The sequence below is a fragment of the Apteryx mantelli genome, unplaced genomic scaffold, assembly GCF_036417845.1.
Source record: "Apteryx mantelli isolate bAptMan1 unplaced genomic scaffold, bAptMan1.hap1 HAP1_SCAFFOLD_105, whole genome shotgun sequence".
Classification (NCBI taxonomy): Eukaryota; Metazoa; Chordata; class Aves; order Apterygiformes; family Apterygidae; genus Apteryx; species Apteryx mantelli.
In genome coordinates, this window is record NW_027118463.1 from 1 (window position 1) to 16525 (window position 16525).

Here is a 16525-nt window from a genome sequence, read left to right on the forward strand (position 1 = left end):
TGTCCCAAAATGCAGGGGTGGTTTGGGCTGTATTGAGAGAAGCCCCACGGGGCAAGAGGACAGAGGCTGAAGTGATACTCCAGGGACAACTCCAGGCCTGGCACTGGCTATCTTTGTTCCCCAGTGTGCCCCTCCACCTGGCCTGCACTGGAAATAGTGCCCGTGGGAGGGGGGGTATCCCCACAGAGGGTTTTCCTTTGGCTGTCACTCTGCAGAAGGAGTCTGGCACACTGTGACGCCCACACCAGGGCTGGGGTGGGATAGGAGGGAAGGCGGAGGAGGCACCTTGACCCACTCCACGACTCCAACCCGGGGTGGAGCAGAGCACGAAGGCAGTGCCTGAGATCAGGGTCTTGCCTCTACGCAAACAGTCCCCGGGAAGATGGGAATCCACCAGCACCTCCAGCAGAGCTGAGCATGTCATGCTGCAACCATGGAGCCTCTTGGCCTCATCTCTGTGCCCACTGGTTCCCTCAGGGCCTATCTGACCCTCTCTGAGTGTTCGGGACTGTCCTGGGAGTCTGAAAGGGGAGGAAGATGCAGCAGAGGGGAAAATAAGAGTAAGTGGTATTTGGAAAAGGGCCTCCCCTCTCCTCCCCTCCCCCCTCCCCTCCCCTCCCCCTCCCTCCCCTCCCCCTCCCCTCCCTCTCCTCTCCTCTCCTCTCCTCTCCTCTCCTCTCTCCCTCCCCTCCCCTCCCCTCCCCCTCCCCTCCCCCTCCCCTCCCCTCCCCCTCCCCTCCCCTCCTCCATCCCTTCTGCTGCTGCTGCAATAACTTGCAGATTTTTTCCGCATACGGGCCTCCCTTCTCATCACAGACATGTGCATATCTCAGCCTGTGGCTCTGTTGGAAAACATGCCTCCCAGGGAAATTCATCCTCCCTGTAGGTGTTCATCTCTCTCTTGGGAAAGCAAGCCTGTATGTGTGGGAAGGGAGAAAGGGGGTTGGAAAGGAAGAAAGGGCGTTCCCAAGAACTCCAGTGATCTAGGCGGACTAGATAGGAGGCACTGCCTGAGGTCCAGCCCTGAGGAGGAAGCGAAGCTGGGGAAGTCCTGGAGCTCCAGCTGCCTCCCCAGGGTGAGGAGCCATTTCTCCCTACTTTCCTCCAAGGGGGCTGGGGGCTCTAAGCACTGAGGCTGGGACCTTGCACTGTGAAGGAGAAGCGCCCGCATGCAGGGTTTGAGAGGCCCTGAGAGGCATAACCCCAGAGTTTTGGCTGCAGCTCCCCAGCACCTGCTCGTCAGGGTGGCATCTGGGATATGCTGACACCAGAGGATGGTTTGATCTCTCCCTCTGGTATCTCCATGGCTGGAGGGGAGGAAGGGAAGGGAGCTGTGTGGAGGCATCCGGTGATGGCAGAGCGCACATGTGTCAGGTCCTGAAGGAGAAAGAGAAAGCAGAGAACCCAAGAGCAGGAGCTGAAGGAGAAAGATCGCAAGGAACCCACGGCTCCCCCTGGTGTTGAGGGTTTTTGAGAGGGTGAGGAAGAGCCTGGAGAGACTGCAAGAGGGGAGAGTGTGTGTGCAGGGGCCGGAAGGTAGAAGCAGAGCCAGCCTGAGAACTGGGGGGAGCAGGAGGAAGGGTTGGGTGGCCTGCGTTGGTGGTATAGTGGTGAGCATAGCTGCCTTCCAAGCAGTTGACCCGGGTTCGATTCCCGGCCAACGCACGCACGCGTGCTTTTCTTCTTCCAGGCGCCTGCAGAGGCACTTCCATCTCTTCTATATGAAGTTTCCACTAAAAAGCAGCCCAGCTTTCACCAACAAGTTCATGTTCCATGCAGAAGCCACTCCCCTTGCTGCTGCCTCGCAGCATGCACGGGCAGGATGGGGCACCCACAGAGCCCAGGAGAGGAGAGACAGGCCCGGCTTCAGCAACCCCTGCCTTGGGGAAAGCAAGCACAGACCAGCCTGCTTGGCAGGCAGCTGTGCTCCTCACTGTGAAAGAAATGCTCTCAGACACCATGCCTCAGCCCTGCTCTTCCCAGCACACACACACATCCCTGCGCGCAACCTCTGGCAACCCTTGACACCTCCCACCCCAAATATCTCTGCCTGCTCTGGACTCCAACAGTGCAAAGACCCCAGCCCTGCTGGGGGGTCCTGCATGCACAAACCCACTCTCGGACTCTTCATCCTTGGGATCCATGGTTCACAGAATCACAGCATGGTTGAGGCTGGAAGGGACCTCTGGAGAGCATCTAGTCCAATCCCCCCTGATCAAGCACAATCACCTCGAGCACGTGCCAGGACTCATTCCAGACAGCTTTTAACTACCTCCAAGGAAGGAGACGCCACAACCTCTCTGGGCAACCTGTTCCAGTGCTCTGTCACCCTCACAGGAAAAAACTTTTTTCCTTAGCTTCGGATGGAACTTCCTGTGTTTCAGTTTGTGCCCATTGCCCCTCCCTTCAGATATTTATACGCATTGATAAGATGCCCCCTCAGCCTTCCGAGAGCCCTCCGCTGGACTCGCTCCAGGAGCTCCTCCCGGTTTTGTATCCCCAGCAAACTTGCTGAGGGTGCACTCTTGGTCACTGACATCCAGGTCACTGACAGACAAGTTGAACAAATACTGGACGCAGTACTGACCCCTGGGGAACACCACTACCTACACCTACAGGCCTCCAAATAGACTTTGCACGCTGAGCACAACCCTCTGAGCTCGGCCATTCAGCTTGTTCCCAGTCCACCTCACGGGCTGCTCATGTCTCCACGCTTCCTGAGCTTGCTATGAGGACGTTATGGGAGACAGCGTCAAAAGCCTTGCTGAAGTCAAGGTAGACAACATCCACTGCTCTCCCCTCATCTACCCAGCTAGTCATCCCATCACAGAAGGCTATCAGATTGGTTAAGCTTGATTTCCCCTTGGCGAAGCCATGCTGAACACTCCCGATCACCTTCTTTTCCTCCTCATGCTTGGAGATGGCCTCCAGGATGAGCTGCTCCATCACCTTTCCGGGGATGGAGGTGAGGCTGGCTGGCCTGTAGTTTCCTGGGTCCTCCTTCTTGCCCTTTTTGAAGACTGGGGGTGACATTGGCTTTCTTCCAGCCTTCAGGCACCTCTCCTGTTCTCCACGACCTTTCAAAGATGATGGAGAGTGGCCTAGCAATAACATCCGCCAGCTTCCTCCTCAGCACTCGTGGGTGCATCCCATCGGGGCCCATGGATCTGTGGGTGTCAGGTTTGCTTAAATGATCTCTAACCCGATCCTCCTCGACCAAGGGAAAGCCTTCCTTTCTCCAGACTTTCTCTCTTGCCTCCAGGGTCTGGGGTTCCTGAGGGCTGGCCTGAGCAGTAAAGACTGAAGCAAAGAAGGCATTCAGTAACTCTGCCTTCTCTGCATCCTTCGTCACCAGGGCACCCACCCCATTCAGCAAAAGGGCCCACATTTTCCCTAGTCTTCCTCTTGCTACTGAGGTATTTGAAGAAGCCCTTCTTGTTGTCCTTGACATCTCTTGCCAGATTTAATTCCAAACGGGCCTCAGCCTTCCTCGTCGCATCCCTGCATACTCTGACAACATTCCTATAAGTCCTCCCAAGTGGCCTGTCCCCCTTTCCACTTTCTGTATATTTCCTTCTTCTGGTTGAGTTTTGCCAGGAGCTCCTTGCTCATCCATGCAGCTCTCCTACCTCCTTTGCTTGACTTCCTACTCACAGGGATGCACCGATCTTGAGCTTGGAGGAAGTGATGTTTGAATACTAACCAGCTCTCTTGAACGCCCCTTCCTTCTGGGGCCCTATCCCATGGGATTCCTCCAAGTAGGTCCCTGAAGAGGCCAAAGTTTGCTCTCCTCAAGTCCAGGGTTGCGATCCTACTTATTGCCCTGCCTCCTCCTCGCAGGATCCTCAACTCCACCGTCTCACGGTCACTGCAGCCAAGGCTGCCCCCAACCTTCACATCTTCAACCAGTCCTTCTTTGTTTGTTAGTACGAGGTCCAGCAGCACACCTCTCCTCGTTGGCTCCTCCACCACCCGTGTCAAGAAGTTGTCACCAATGCTCTGCAGGAACCTCCTGGACTGTTTGAGCCTAGCTGTGTTGTCTTTCCAGCAGATATCAGGGTGGTTGAAGTCCCCCATGAGAACCAGGGCCTGTGGTCGTGAGGCTACTTCCAGTTGTCTGTAGAAGGCCTCATTGACTTCCTCTTCCTGATCAGCTGGCCTGTAGTAAACACCCACAACAGTGTCACCCGTGCTAGCCTGCCCTTTAATCCTTACCCATAAGCTCTCCACTCGCTCTTCATCCACCCCTAGGCAGAGCTCGATACGTTCCAGTTGCTCTCTCACATAAAGAGCAACTCCACCACCCCGCTTTCCTGGCCCTGTCTTTCCTAAAAAGCATGTAGCCGTCCATCGCTCTATGGACTTGCGCACACCAGTGCAGCTGGCATGGGTGTTTTCCCAGAGCCTCTGGCTGGCTGTCAAATGCGTGTTGTCGTTGCTGGAAGAAGGCCATAGGGAAGAGGCTCCCTGTTACCCAAGGAAGATTCACCTTTCTCTGTCTTTACTGTTTGTTTGGGTTTTGTTTTGTTTTGTTTTGTTTTGTTTTGTTTTGCTAGCACTAGCTGCAGCGTAGCGACATAGGTAAAGTCTAAGAGCAAAAGCAAAGAGCGAGCTGGGTGTAGCTTAACCACAGGCCTTGTTTGCTTCCCTGAATTCTCTCACTTGTTTCAACTTTTACAAACTCTTTGTACAAACATTTCCCTCCCACAGGGGTTAGGGAGCAGCTGCTCTGATGGCTGGGAAGCGCAGGTGAGCCTGTCCCCCAGCTGACTTAAAGGGGGCTTCCTGCATGGTGTGGTCCCTGCTGGGCTGGGCATCCCATTTCCTCACGCTTTCCTGCTCCAAAGGCTCTCCCTTGTCCCAGCAGGGGAATAGAGGGGGTTCCTGTGCCACAACAGGCGAAAGAGCTCCTGGAGAGTCACGCTGCATGGGGAGACCCCGATGTGCTGCTCCCCCTGCCGCATGCCACGGCCCCGTAGGTGGGTGCAGGAACCCCTCTCAGCCAGCTGGACCATTCCAGAAGGCTCACTCAGCCCCAGAGGGATGCATTTCATGCCAACGCCATGGAATCCAGCATTTGATGGACTGCTGGTTCCTCATGAACCCCACTGAGGTCCTCCACAGACCACATGAGCCAGGGACTCTGCAGAGGGCAAAGGCTGGCCCCAGAGGGCCCCTGCCCAGGCCACAGGAGAGCCAGGGTGCTTGGAGGAATCTTCTTGGAAAGAACACTCTTCTGAGCCTAATCACTGGTGTCACATCCCATCCTCCTCCTTGTCTTGGATTCCAGCACCTTCTCCTCGTATTACACTGCAGCCAATCAGTTCTTGGCCTTTCCTCACCCTAGGCATCAGGGCAGGCTGCTGGTCAGGATGTGGACAGTCCGGCAAGGTCTTCCTCTCGATTGCAGTCCCAAAAGGATGACACCCCTCAGTGTGCTCTAGCCATCCACCTTTCAGTTCATAGCCAAATGTGTCCTCCTTTGGGATGGCACAGAGGCCTGCCCAGCCGCTCTGGGGATCTGTGCCAGCATCCTAGTTCTTGAACATCTGAGGAAATGGAAATGTCCCTGATCCCACTGCCTGTCCCAAAATGCAGGGGTGGTTTGGGCTGTATTGAGAGAAGCCCCACGGGGCAAGAGGACAGAGGCTGAAGTGATACTCCAGGGACAACTCCAGGCCTGGCACTGGCTATCTTTGTTCCCCAGTGTGCCCCTCCACCTGGCCTGCACTGGAAATAGTGCCCGTGGGAGGGGGGGTATCCCCACAGAGGGTTTTTCCTTTGGCTGTCACTCTGCAGAAGGAGTCTGGCACACTGTGACGCCCACACCAGGGCTGGGGTGGGATAGGAGGGAAGGCGGAGGAGGCACCTTGACCCACTCCACGACTCCAACCCGGGGTGGAGCAGAGCACGAAGGCAGTGCCTGAGATCAGGGTCTTGCCTCTACGCAAACAGTCCCCGGGAAGATGGGAATCCACCAGCACCTCCAGCAGAGCTGAGCATGTCATGCTGCAACCATGGAGCCTCTTGGCCTCATCTCTGTGCCCACTGGTTCCCTCAGGGCCTATCTGACCCTCTCTGAGTGTTCGGGACTGTCCTGGGAGTCTGAAAGGGGAGGAAGATGCAGCAGAGGGGAAAATAAGAGTAAGTGGTATTTGGAAAAGGGCCTCCCCTCTCCTCCCCTCCCCTCCCCTCCCCTCCCCTCCCCTCCCCTCCCCTCCTCTCCTCTCCTCTCCTCTCCTCTCCTCTCCTCTCCTCTCCCCTCCCCTCCCCTCCCCTCCCCTCCCCTCCCCTCCCCTCCCCTCCTCCATCCCTTCTGCTGCTGCTGCAATAACTTGCAGATTTTTTCCGCATACGGGCCTCCCTTCTCATCACAGACATGTGCATATCTCAGCCTGTGGCTCTGTTGGAAAACATGCCTCCCAGGGAAATTCATCCCTCCCTGTAGGTGTTCATCTCTCTCTTGGGAAAGCAAGCCTGTATGTGTGGGAAGGGAGAAAGGGGGTTGGAAAGGAGAAAGGGCGTTCCCAAGAACTCCAGTGATCTAGGCGGACTAGATAGGAGGCACTGCCTGAGGTCCAGCCCTGAGGAGGAAGCGAAGCTGGGGAAGTCCTGGAGCTCCAGCTGCCTCCCCAGGGTGAGGAGCCATTTCTCCCTACTTTCCTCCAAGGGCTGGGGGCTCTAAGCACTGAGGCTGGGACCTGCACTGTGAAGGAGAAGCGCCCGCATGCAGGGTTTGAGAGGCCCTGAGAGGCATAACCCCAGAGTTTTGGCTGCAGCTCCCAGCACCTGCTCGTCAGGGTGGCATCTGGGATATGCTGACACCAGAGGATGGTTTGACTCTCCCTCTGGTATCTCCATGGCTGGAGGGGAGGAAGGGAAGGGAGCTGTGTGGAGGCATCCGGTGATGGCAGAGCGCACATGTGTCAGGTCCTGAAGGAGAAAGAGAAAGCAGAGAACCCAAGAGCAGGAGCTGAAGGAGAAAGATCGCAAGGAACCCACGGCTCCCCTGGTGTTGAGGGTTTTGAGAGGGTGAGGAAGAGCCTGGAGAGACTGCAAGAGGGGAGAGTGTGTGTGCAGGGGCCGGAAGGTAGAAGCAGAGCCAGCCTGAGAACTGGGGGGAGCAGGAGGAAGGGTTGGGTGGCCTGCGTTGGTGGTATAGTGGTGAGCATAGCTGCCTTCCAAGCAGTTGACCCGGGTTCGATTCCCGGCCAACGCACGCACGCGTGCTTTTCTTCTTCCAGGCGCCTGCAGAGGCACTTCCATCTCTTCTATATGAAGTTTCCACTAAAAAGCAGCCCAGCTTTCACCAACAAGTTCATGTTCCATGCACAAGCCACTCCCCTTGCTGCTGCCTCGCAGCATGCACGGGCAGGATGGGGCACCCCACAGAGCCCAGGAGAGGAGAGACAGGCCCGGCTTCAGCAACCCCTGCCTTGGGGAAAGCAAGCACAGACCAGCCTGCTTGGCAGGCAGCTGTGCTCCTCACTGTGAAAGAAATGCTCTCAGACACCATGCCTCAGCCCTGCTCTTCCCAGCACACACACACATCCCTGCGCGCAACCTCTGGCAACCCTTGACACCTCCCACCCCAAATATCTCTGCCTGCTCTGGACTCCAACAGTGCAAAGACCCCAGCCCTGCTGGGGGGTCCTGCATGCACAAACCCACTCTCGGACTCTTCATCCTTGGGATCCATGGTTCACAGAATCACAGCATGGTTGAGGCTGGAAGGGACCTCTGGAGAGCATCTAGTCCAATCCCCCTGATCAAGCACAATCACCTCGAGCACGTGCCCAGGACTCATTCCAGACAGCTTTTAACTACCTCCAAGGAAGGAGACGCCACAACCTCTCTGGGCAACCTGTTCCAGTGCTCTGTCACCCTCACAGGAAAAAACTTTTTTCCTTAGCTTCGGATGGAACTTCCTGTGTTTCAGTTTGTGCCCATTGCCCCTCCCTTCAGATATTTATACGCATTGATAAGATGCCCCCTCAGCCTTCCGAGAGCCCTCCGCTGGACTCGCTCCAGGAGCTCCTCCCGGTTTTGTATCCCCAGCAAACTTGCTGAGGGTGCACTCTTGGTCACTGACATCCAGGTCACTGACAGACAAGTTGAACAAATACTGGACGCAGTACTGACCCCTGGGGAACACCACTACCTACACCTACAGGCCTCCAAATAGACTTTGCAACCGCTGAGCACAACCCTCTGAGCTCGGCCATTCAGCTTGTTCCCAGTCCACCTCACGGGCTGCTCATGTCTCCCACGCTTCCTGAGCTTGCCTATGAGGACGTTATGGGAGACAGCGTCAAAAGCCTTGCTGAAGTCAAGGTAGACAACATCCACTGCTCTCCCCTCATCTACCCAGCTAGTCATCCCATCACAGAAGGCTATCAGATTGGTTAAGCTTGATTTCCCCTTGGCGAAGCCATGCTGAACACTCCCGATCACCTTCTTTTCCTCCTCATGCTTGGAGATGGCCTCCAGGATGAGCTGCTCCATCACCTTTCCGGGGATGGAGGTGAGGCTGGCTGGCCTGTAGTTTCCTGGGTCCTCCTTCTTGCCCTTTTTGAAGACTGGGGTGACATTGGCTTTCTTCCAGCCTTCAGGCACCTCTCCTGTTCTCCACGACCTTTCAAAGATGATGGAGAGTGGCCTAGCAATAACATCCGCCAGCTTCCTCAGCACTCGTGGGTGCATCCCATCGGGGCCCATGGATCTGTGGGTGTCAGGTTTGCTTAAATGATCTCTAACCCGATCCTCCTCGACCAAGGGAAAGCCTTCCTTTCTCCAGACTTTCTCTCTTGCCTCCAGGGTCTGGGGTTCCTGAGGGCTGGCCTGAGCAGTAAAGACTGAAGCAAAGAAGGCATTCAGTAACTCTGCCTTCTCTGCATCCTTCGTCACCAGGGCACCCACCCCATTCAGCAAAGGGCCCACATTTTCCCTAGTCTTCCTCTTGCTACTGAGGTATTTGAAGAAGCCCTTCTTGTTGTCCTTGACATCTCTTGCCAGATTTAATTCCAAACGGGCCTCAGCCTTCCTCGTCGCATCCCTGCATACTCTGACAACATTCCTATAAGTCCTCCCAAGTGGCCTGTCCCCCTTTCCACTTTCTGTATATTTCCTTCTTCTGGTTGAGTTTTGCCAGGAGCTCCTTGCTCATCCATGCAGCTCTCCTACCTCCTTTGCTTGACTTCCTACTCACAGGGATGCACCGATCTTGAGCTTGGAGGAAGTGATGTTTGAATACTAACCAGCTCTCTTGAACGCCCCTTCCTTCTGGGGCCCTATCCCATGGGATTCCTCCAAGTAGGTCCCTGAAGAGGCCAAAGTTTGCTCTCCTCAAGTCCAGGGTTGCGATCCTACTTATTGCCCTGCCTCCTCCTCGCAGGATCCTCAACTCCACCGTCTCACGGTCACTGCAGCCAAGGCTGCCCCCAACCTTCACATCTTCAACCAGTCCTTCTTTGTTTGTTAGTACGAGGTCCAGCAGCACACCTCTCCTCGTTGGCTCCTCCACCACCCGTGTCAAGAAGTTGTCACCAATGCTCTGCAGGAACCTCCTGGACTGTTTGAGCCTAGCTGTGTTGTCTTTCCAGCAGATATCAGGGTGGTTGAAGTCCCCCATGAGAACCAGGGCCTGTGGTCGTGAGGCTACTTCCAGTTGTCTGTAGAAGGCCTCATTGACTTCCTCTTCCTGATCAGCTGGCCTGTAGTAAACACCCACAACAGTGTCACCCGTGCTAGCCTGCCCTTTAATCCTTACCCATAAGCTCTCCACTCGCTCTTCATCCACCCCTAGGCAGAGCTCGATACGTTCCAGTTGCTCTCTCACATAAAGAGCAACTCCACCACCCCGCTTTCCTGGCCCTGTCTTTCCTAAAAAGCATGTAGCCGTCCATCGCTCTATGGACTTGCGCACACCAGTGCAGCTGGCATGGGTGTTTTCCCAGAGCCTCTGGCTGGCTGTCAAATGCGTGTTGTCGTTGCTGGAAGAAGGCCATAGGGAAGAGGCTCCCTGTTACCCAAGGAAGATTCACCTTTCTCTGTCTTTACTGTTTGTTTGGGTTTTGTTTTGTTTTGTTTTGTTTTGTTTTGTTTTGCTAGCACTAGCTGCAGCGTAGCGACATAGGTAAAGTCTAAGAGCAAAAGCAAAGAGCGAGCTGGGTGTAGCTTAACCACAGGCCTTGTTTGCTTCCCTGAATTCTCTCACTTGTTTCAACTTTTACAAACTCTTTGTACAAACATTTCCCTCCCACAGGGGTTAGGGAGCAGCTGCTCTGATGGCTGGGAAGCGCAGGTGAGCCTGTCCCCCAGCTGACTTAAAGGGGGCTTCCTGCATGGTGTGGTCCCTGCTGGGCTGGGCATCCCATTTCCTCACGCTTTCCTGCTCCAAAGGCTCTCCCTTGTCCCAGCAGGGGAATAGAGGGGGTTCCTGTGCCACAACAGGCGAAAGAGCTCCTGGAGAGTCACGCTGCATGGGGAGACCCCGATGTGCTGCTCCCCCTGCCGCATGCCACGGCCCCGTAGGTGGGTGCAGGAACCCCTCTCAGCCAGCTGGACCATTCCAGAAGGCTCACTCAGCCCCAGAGGGATGCATTTCATGCCAACGCCATGGAATCCAGCATTTGATGGACTGCTGGTTCCTCATGAACCCCACTGAGGTCCTCCACAGACCACATGAGCCAGGGACTCTGCAGAGGGCAAAGGCTGGCCCCAGAGGGCCCCTGCCCAGGCCACAGGAGAGCCAGGGTGCTTGGAGGAATCTTCTTGGAAAGAACACTCTTCTGAGCCTAATCACTGGTGTCACATCCCATCCTCCTCCTTGTCTTGGATTCCAGCACCTTCTCCTCGTATTACACTGCAGCCAATCAGTTCTTGGCCTTTCCTCACCCTAGGCATCAGGGCAGGCTGCTGGTCAGGATGTGGACAGTCCGGCAAGGTCTTCCTCTCGATTGCAGTCCCAAAAGGATGACACCCCTCAGTGTGCTCTAGCCATCCACCTTTCAGTTCATAGCCAAATGTGTCCTCCTTTGGGATGGCACAGAGGCCTGCCCAGCCGCTCTGGGGATCTGTGCCAGCATCCTAGTTCTTGAACATCTGAGGAAATGGAAATGTCCCTGATCCCACTGCCTGTCCCAAAATGCAGGGGTGGTTTGGGCTGTATTGAGAGAAGCCCCACGGGGCAAGAGGACAGAGGCTGAAGTGATACTCCAGGGACAACTCCAGGCCTGGCACTGGCTATCTTTGTTCCCCAGTGTGCCCCTCCACCTGGCCTGCACTGGAAATAGTGCCCGTGGGAGGGGGGGTATCCCCACAGAGGGTTTTCCTTTGGCTGTCACTCTGCAGAAGGAGTCTGGCACACTGTGACGCCCACACCAGGGCTGGGGTGGGATAGGAGGGAAGGCGGAGGAGGCACCTTGACCCACTCCACGACTCCAACCCGGGGTGGAGCAGAGCACGAAGGCAGTGCCTGAGATCAGGGTCTTGCCTCTACGCAAACAGTCCCCGGGAAGATGGGAACCCACCAGCACCTCCAGCAGAGCTGAGCATGTCATGCTGCAACCATGGAGCCTCTTGGCCTCATCTCTGTGCCCACTGGTTCCCTCAGGGCCTATCTGACCCTCTCTGAGTGTTCGGGACTGTCCTGGGAGTCTGAAAGGGGAGGAAGATGCAGCAGAGGGGAAAATAAGAGTAAGTGGTATTTGGAAAAGGGCCTCCCCTCCCCTCCCCTCCCCTCCCCTCCCCTCCCCTCCCCTCCTCTCCTCTCCTCTCCTCTCCTCTCCTCTCCTCTCCTCTCCTCTCCTCTCCCCTCCCCTCCCCTCCCCTCCCCTCCCCTCCCCTCCTCCATCCCTTCTGCTGCTGCTGCAATAACTTGCAGATTTTTTCCGCATACGGGCCTCCCTTCTCATCACAGACATGTGCATATCTCAGCCTGTGGCTCTGTTGGAAAACATGCCTCCCAGGGAAATTCATCCCTCCCTGTAGGTGTTCATCTCTCTCTTGGGAAAGCAAGCCTGTATGTGTGGGAAGGGAGAAAGGGGGTTGGAAAGGAGAAAGGGCGTTCCCAAGAACTCCAGTGATCTAGGCGGACTAGATAGGAGGCACTGCCTGAGGTCCAGCCCTGAGGAGGAAGCGAAGCTGGGGAAGTCCTGGAGCTCCAGCTGCCTCCCCAGGGTGAGGAGCCATTTCTCCCTACTTTCCTCCAAGGGCTGGGGGCTCTAAGCACTGAGGCTGGGACCTGCACTGTGAAGGAGAAGCGCCCGCATGCAGGGTTTGAGAGGCCCTGAGAGGCATAACCCCAGAGTTTTGGCTGCAGCTCCCAGCACCTGCTCGTCAGGGTGGCATCTGGGATATGCTGACACCAGAGGATGGTTTGACTCTCCCTCTGGTATCTCCATGGCTGGAGGGGAGGAAGGGAAGGGAGCTGTGTGGAGGCATCCGGTGATGGCAGAGCGCACATGTGTCAGGTCCTGAAGGAGAAAGAGAAAGCAGAGAACCCAAGAGCAGGAGCTGAAGGAGAAAGATCGCAAGGAACCCACGGCTCCCCTGGTGTTGAGGGTTTTGAGAGGGTGAGGAAGAGCCTGGAGAGACTGCAAGAGGGGAGAGTGTGTGTGCAGGGGCCGGAAGGTAGAAGCAGAGCCAGCCTGAGAACTGGGGGGAGCAGGAGGAAGGGTTGGGTGGCCTGCGTTGGTGGTATAGTGGTGAGCATAGCTGCCTTCCAAGCAGTTGACCCGGGTTCGATTCCCGGCCAACGCACGCACGCGTGCTTTTCTTCTTCCAGGCGCCTGCAGAGGCACTTCCATCTCTTCTATATGAAGTTTCCACTAAAAAGCAGCCCAGCTTTCACCAACAAGTTCATGTTCCATGCAGAAGCCACTCCCCTTGCTGCTGCCTCGCAGCATGCACGGGCAGGATGGGGCACCCCACAGAGCCCAGGAGAGGAGAGACAGGCCCGGCTTCAGCAACCCCTGCCTTGGGGAAAGCAAGCACAGACCAGCCTGCTTGGCAGGCAGCTGTGCTCCTCACTGTGAAAGAAATGCTCTCAGACACCATGCCTCAGCCCTGCTCTTCCCAGCACACACACACATCCCTGCGCGCAACCTCTGGCAACCCTTGACACCTCCCACCCCAAATATCTCTGCCTGCTCTGGACTCCAACAGTGCAAAGACCCCAGCCCTGCTGGGGGGTCCTGCATGCACAAACCCACTCTCGGACTCTTCATCCTTGGGATCCATGGTTCACAGAATCACAGCATGGTTGAGGCTGGAAGGGACCTCTGGAGAGCATCTAGTCCAATCCCCCTGATCAAGCACAATCACCTCGAGCACGTGCCCAGGACTCATTCCAGACAGCTTTTAACTACCTCCAAGGAAGGAGACGCCACAACCTCTCTGGGCAACCTGTTCCAGTGCTCTGTCACCCTCACAGGAAAAAACTTTTTTCCTTAGCTTCGGATGGAACTTCCTGTGTTTCAGTTTGTGCCCATTGCCCCTCCCTTCAGATATTTATACGCATTGATAAGATGCCCCCTCAGCCTTCCGAGAGCCCTCCGCTGGACTCGCTCCAGGAGCTCCTCCCGGTTTTGTATCCCCAGCAAACTTGCTGAGGGTGCACTCTTGGTCACTGACATCCAGGTCACTGACAGACAAGTTGAACAAATACTGGACGCAGTACTGACCCCTGGGGAACACCACTACCTACACCTACAGGCCTCCAAATAGACTTTGCACCGCTGAGCACAACCCTCTGAGCTCGGCCATTCAGCTTGTTCCCAGTCCACCTCACGGGCTGCTCATGTCTCCCACGCTTCCTGAGCTTGCCTATGAGGACGTTATGGGAGACAGCGTCAAAAGCCTTGCTGAAGTCAAGGTAGACAACATCCACTGCTCTCCCCTCATCTACCCAGCTAGTCATCCCATCACAGAAGGCTATCAGATTGGTTAAGCTTGATTTCCCCTTGGCGAAGCCATGCTGAACACTCCCGATCACCTTCTTTTCCTCCTCATGCTTGGAGATGGCCTCCAGGATGAGCTGCTCCATCACCTTTCCGGGGATGGAGGTGAGGCTGGCTGGCCTGTAGTTTCCTGGGTCCTCCTTCTTGCCCTTTTTGAAGACTGGGGTGACATTGGCTTTCTTCCAGCCTTCAGGCACCTCTCCTGTTCTCCACGACCTTTCAAAGATGATGGAGAGTGGCCTAGCAATAACATCCGCCAGCTTCCTCAGCACTCGTGGGTGCATCCCATCGGGGCCCATGGATCTGTGGGTGTCAGGTTTGCTTAAATGATCTCTAACCCGATCCTCCTCGACCAAGGGAAAGCCTTCCTTTCTCCAGACTTTCTCTCTTGCCTCCAGGGTCTGGGGTTCCTGAGGGCTGGCCTGAGCAGTAAAGACTGAAGCAAAGAAGGCATTCAGTAACTCTGCCTTCTCTGCATCCTTCGTCACCAGGGCACCCACCCCATTCAGCAAAGGGCCCACATTTTCCCTAGTCTTCCTCTTGCTACTGAGGTATTTGAAGAAGCCCTTCTTGTTGTCCTTGACATCTCTTGCCAGATTTAATTCCAAACGGGCCTCAGCCTTCCTCGTCGCATCCCTGCATACTCTGACAACATTCCTATAAGTCCTCCCAAGTGGCCTGTCCCCCTTTCCACTTTCTGTATATTTCCTTCTTCTGGTTGAGTTTTGCCAGGAGCTCCTTGCTCATCCATGCAGCTCTCCTACCTCCTTTGCTTGACTTCCTACTCACAGGGATGCACCGATCTTGAGCTTGGAGGAAGTGATGTTTGAATACTAACCAGCTCTCTTGAACGCCCCTTCCTTCTGGGGCCCTATCCCATGGGATTCCTCCAAGTAGGTCCCTGAAGAGGCCAAAGTTTGCTCTCCTCAAGTCCAGGGTTGCGATCCTACTTATTGCCCTGCCTCCTCCTCGCAGGATCCTCAACTCCACCGTCTCACGGTCACTGCAGCCAAGGCTGCCCCCAACCTTCACATCTTCAACCAGTCCTTCTTTGTTTGTTAGTACGAGGTCCAGCAGCACACCTCTCCTCGTTGGCTCCTCCACCACCCGTGTCAAGAAGTTGTCACCAATGCTCTGCAGGAACCTCCTGGACTGTTTGAGCCTAGCTGTGTTGTCTTTCCAGCAGATATCAGGGTGGTTGAAGTCCCCCATGAGAACCAGGGCCTGTGGTCGTGAGGCTACTTCCAGTTGTCTGTAGAAGGCCTCATTGACTTCCTCTTCCTGATCAGCTGGCCTGTAGTAAACACCCACAACAGTGTCACCCGTGCTAGCCTGCCCTTTAATCCTTACCCATAAGCTCTCCACTCGCTCTTCATCCACCCCTAGGCAGAGCTCGATACGTTCCAGTTGCTCTCTCACATAAAGAGCAACTCCACCACCCCGCTTTCCTGGCCCTGTCTTTCCTAAAAAGCATGTAGCCGTCCATCGCTCTATGGACTTGCGCACACCAGTGCAGCTGGCATGGGTGTTTTCCCAGAGCCTCTGGCTGGCTGTCAAATGCGTGTTGTCGTTGCTGGAAGAAGGCCATAGGGAAGAGGCTCCCTGTTACCCAAGGAAGATTCACCTTTCTCTGTCTTTACTGTTTGTTTGGGTTTTGTTTTGTTTTGTTTTGTTTTGTTTTGTTTTGCTAGCACTAGCTGCAGCGTAGCGACATAGGTAAAGTCTAAGAGCAAAAGCAAAGAGCGAGCTGGGTGTAGCTTAACCACAGGCCTTGTTTGCTTCCCTGAATTCTCTCACTTGTTTCAACTTTTACAAACTCTTTGTACAAACATTTCCCTCCCACAGGGGTTAGGGAGCAGCTGCTCTGATGGCTGGGAAGCGCAGGTGAGCCTGTCCCCCAGCTGACTTAAAGGGGGCTTCCTGCATGGTGTGGTCCCTGCTGGGCTGGGCATCCCATTTCCTCACGCTTTCCTGCTCCAAAGGCTCTCCCTTGTCCCAGCAGGGGAATAGAGGGGGTTCCTGTGCCACAACAGGCGAAAGAGCTCCTGGAGAGTCACGCTGCATGGGGAGACCCCGATGTGCTGCTCCCCCTGCCGCATGCCACGGCCCCGTAGGTGGGTGCAGGAACCCCTCTCAGCCAGCTGGACCATTCCAGAAGGCTCACTCAGCCCCAGAGGGATGCATTTCATGCCAACGCCATGGAATCCAGCATTTGATGGACTGCTGGTTCCTCATGAACCCCACTGAGGTCCTCCACAGACCACATGAGCCAGGGACTCTGCAGAGGGCAAAGGCTGGCCCCAGAGGGCCCCTGCCCAGGCCACAGGAGAGCCAGGGTGCTTGGAGGAATCTTCTTGGAAAGAACACTCTTCTGAGCCTAATCACTGGTGTCACATCCCATCCTCCTCCTTGTCTTGGATTCCAGCACCTTCTCCTCGTATTACACTGCAGCCAATCAGTTCTTGGCCTTTCCTCACCCTAGGCATCAGGGCAGGCTGCTGGTCAGGATGTGGACAGTCCGGCAAGGTCTTCCTCTCGATTGCAGTCCCAAAAGGATGACACCC

The 16525-nt window shown here is 55.6% G+C and overlaps 3 non-coding genes across 3 annotated transcripts; all 3 read left to right on the forward strand.

Annotated features, from left to right (window-relative positions):
* Positions 1-1593: 1593 nt before the first annotated feature.
* Positions 1594-1665, forward strand: TRNAG-UCC (transfer RNA glycine (anticodon UCC)). Its single transcript has one exon. It is a non-coding gene; the product is annotated as a tRNA-Gly (tRNA).
* A 5482-nt stretch (positions 1666-7147) lies between these two features.
* Positions 7148-7219, forward strand: TRNAG-UCC (transfer RNA glycine (anticodon UCC)). Its single transcript has one exon. It is a non-coding gene; the product is annotated as a tRNA-Gly (tRNA).
* Positions 7220-12690: 5471 nt separating this feature from the next.
* On the forward strand, positions 12691-12762 carry TRNAG-UCC (transfer RNA glycine (anticodon UCC)). Its single transcript has one exon. It is a non-coding gene; the product is annotated as a tRNA-Gly (tRNA).
* Positions 12763-16525: the final 3763 nt, after the last annotated feature.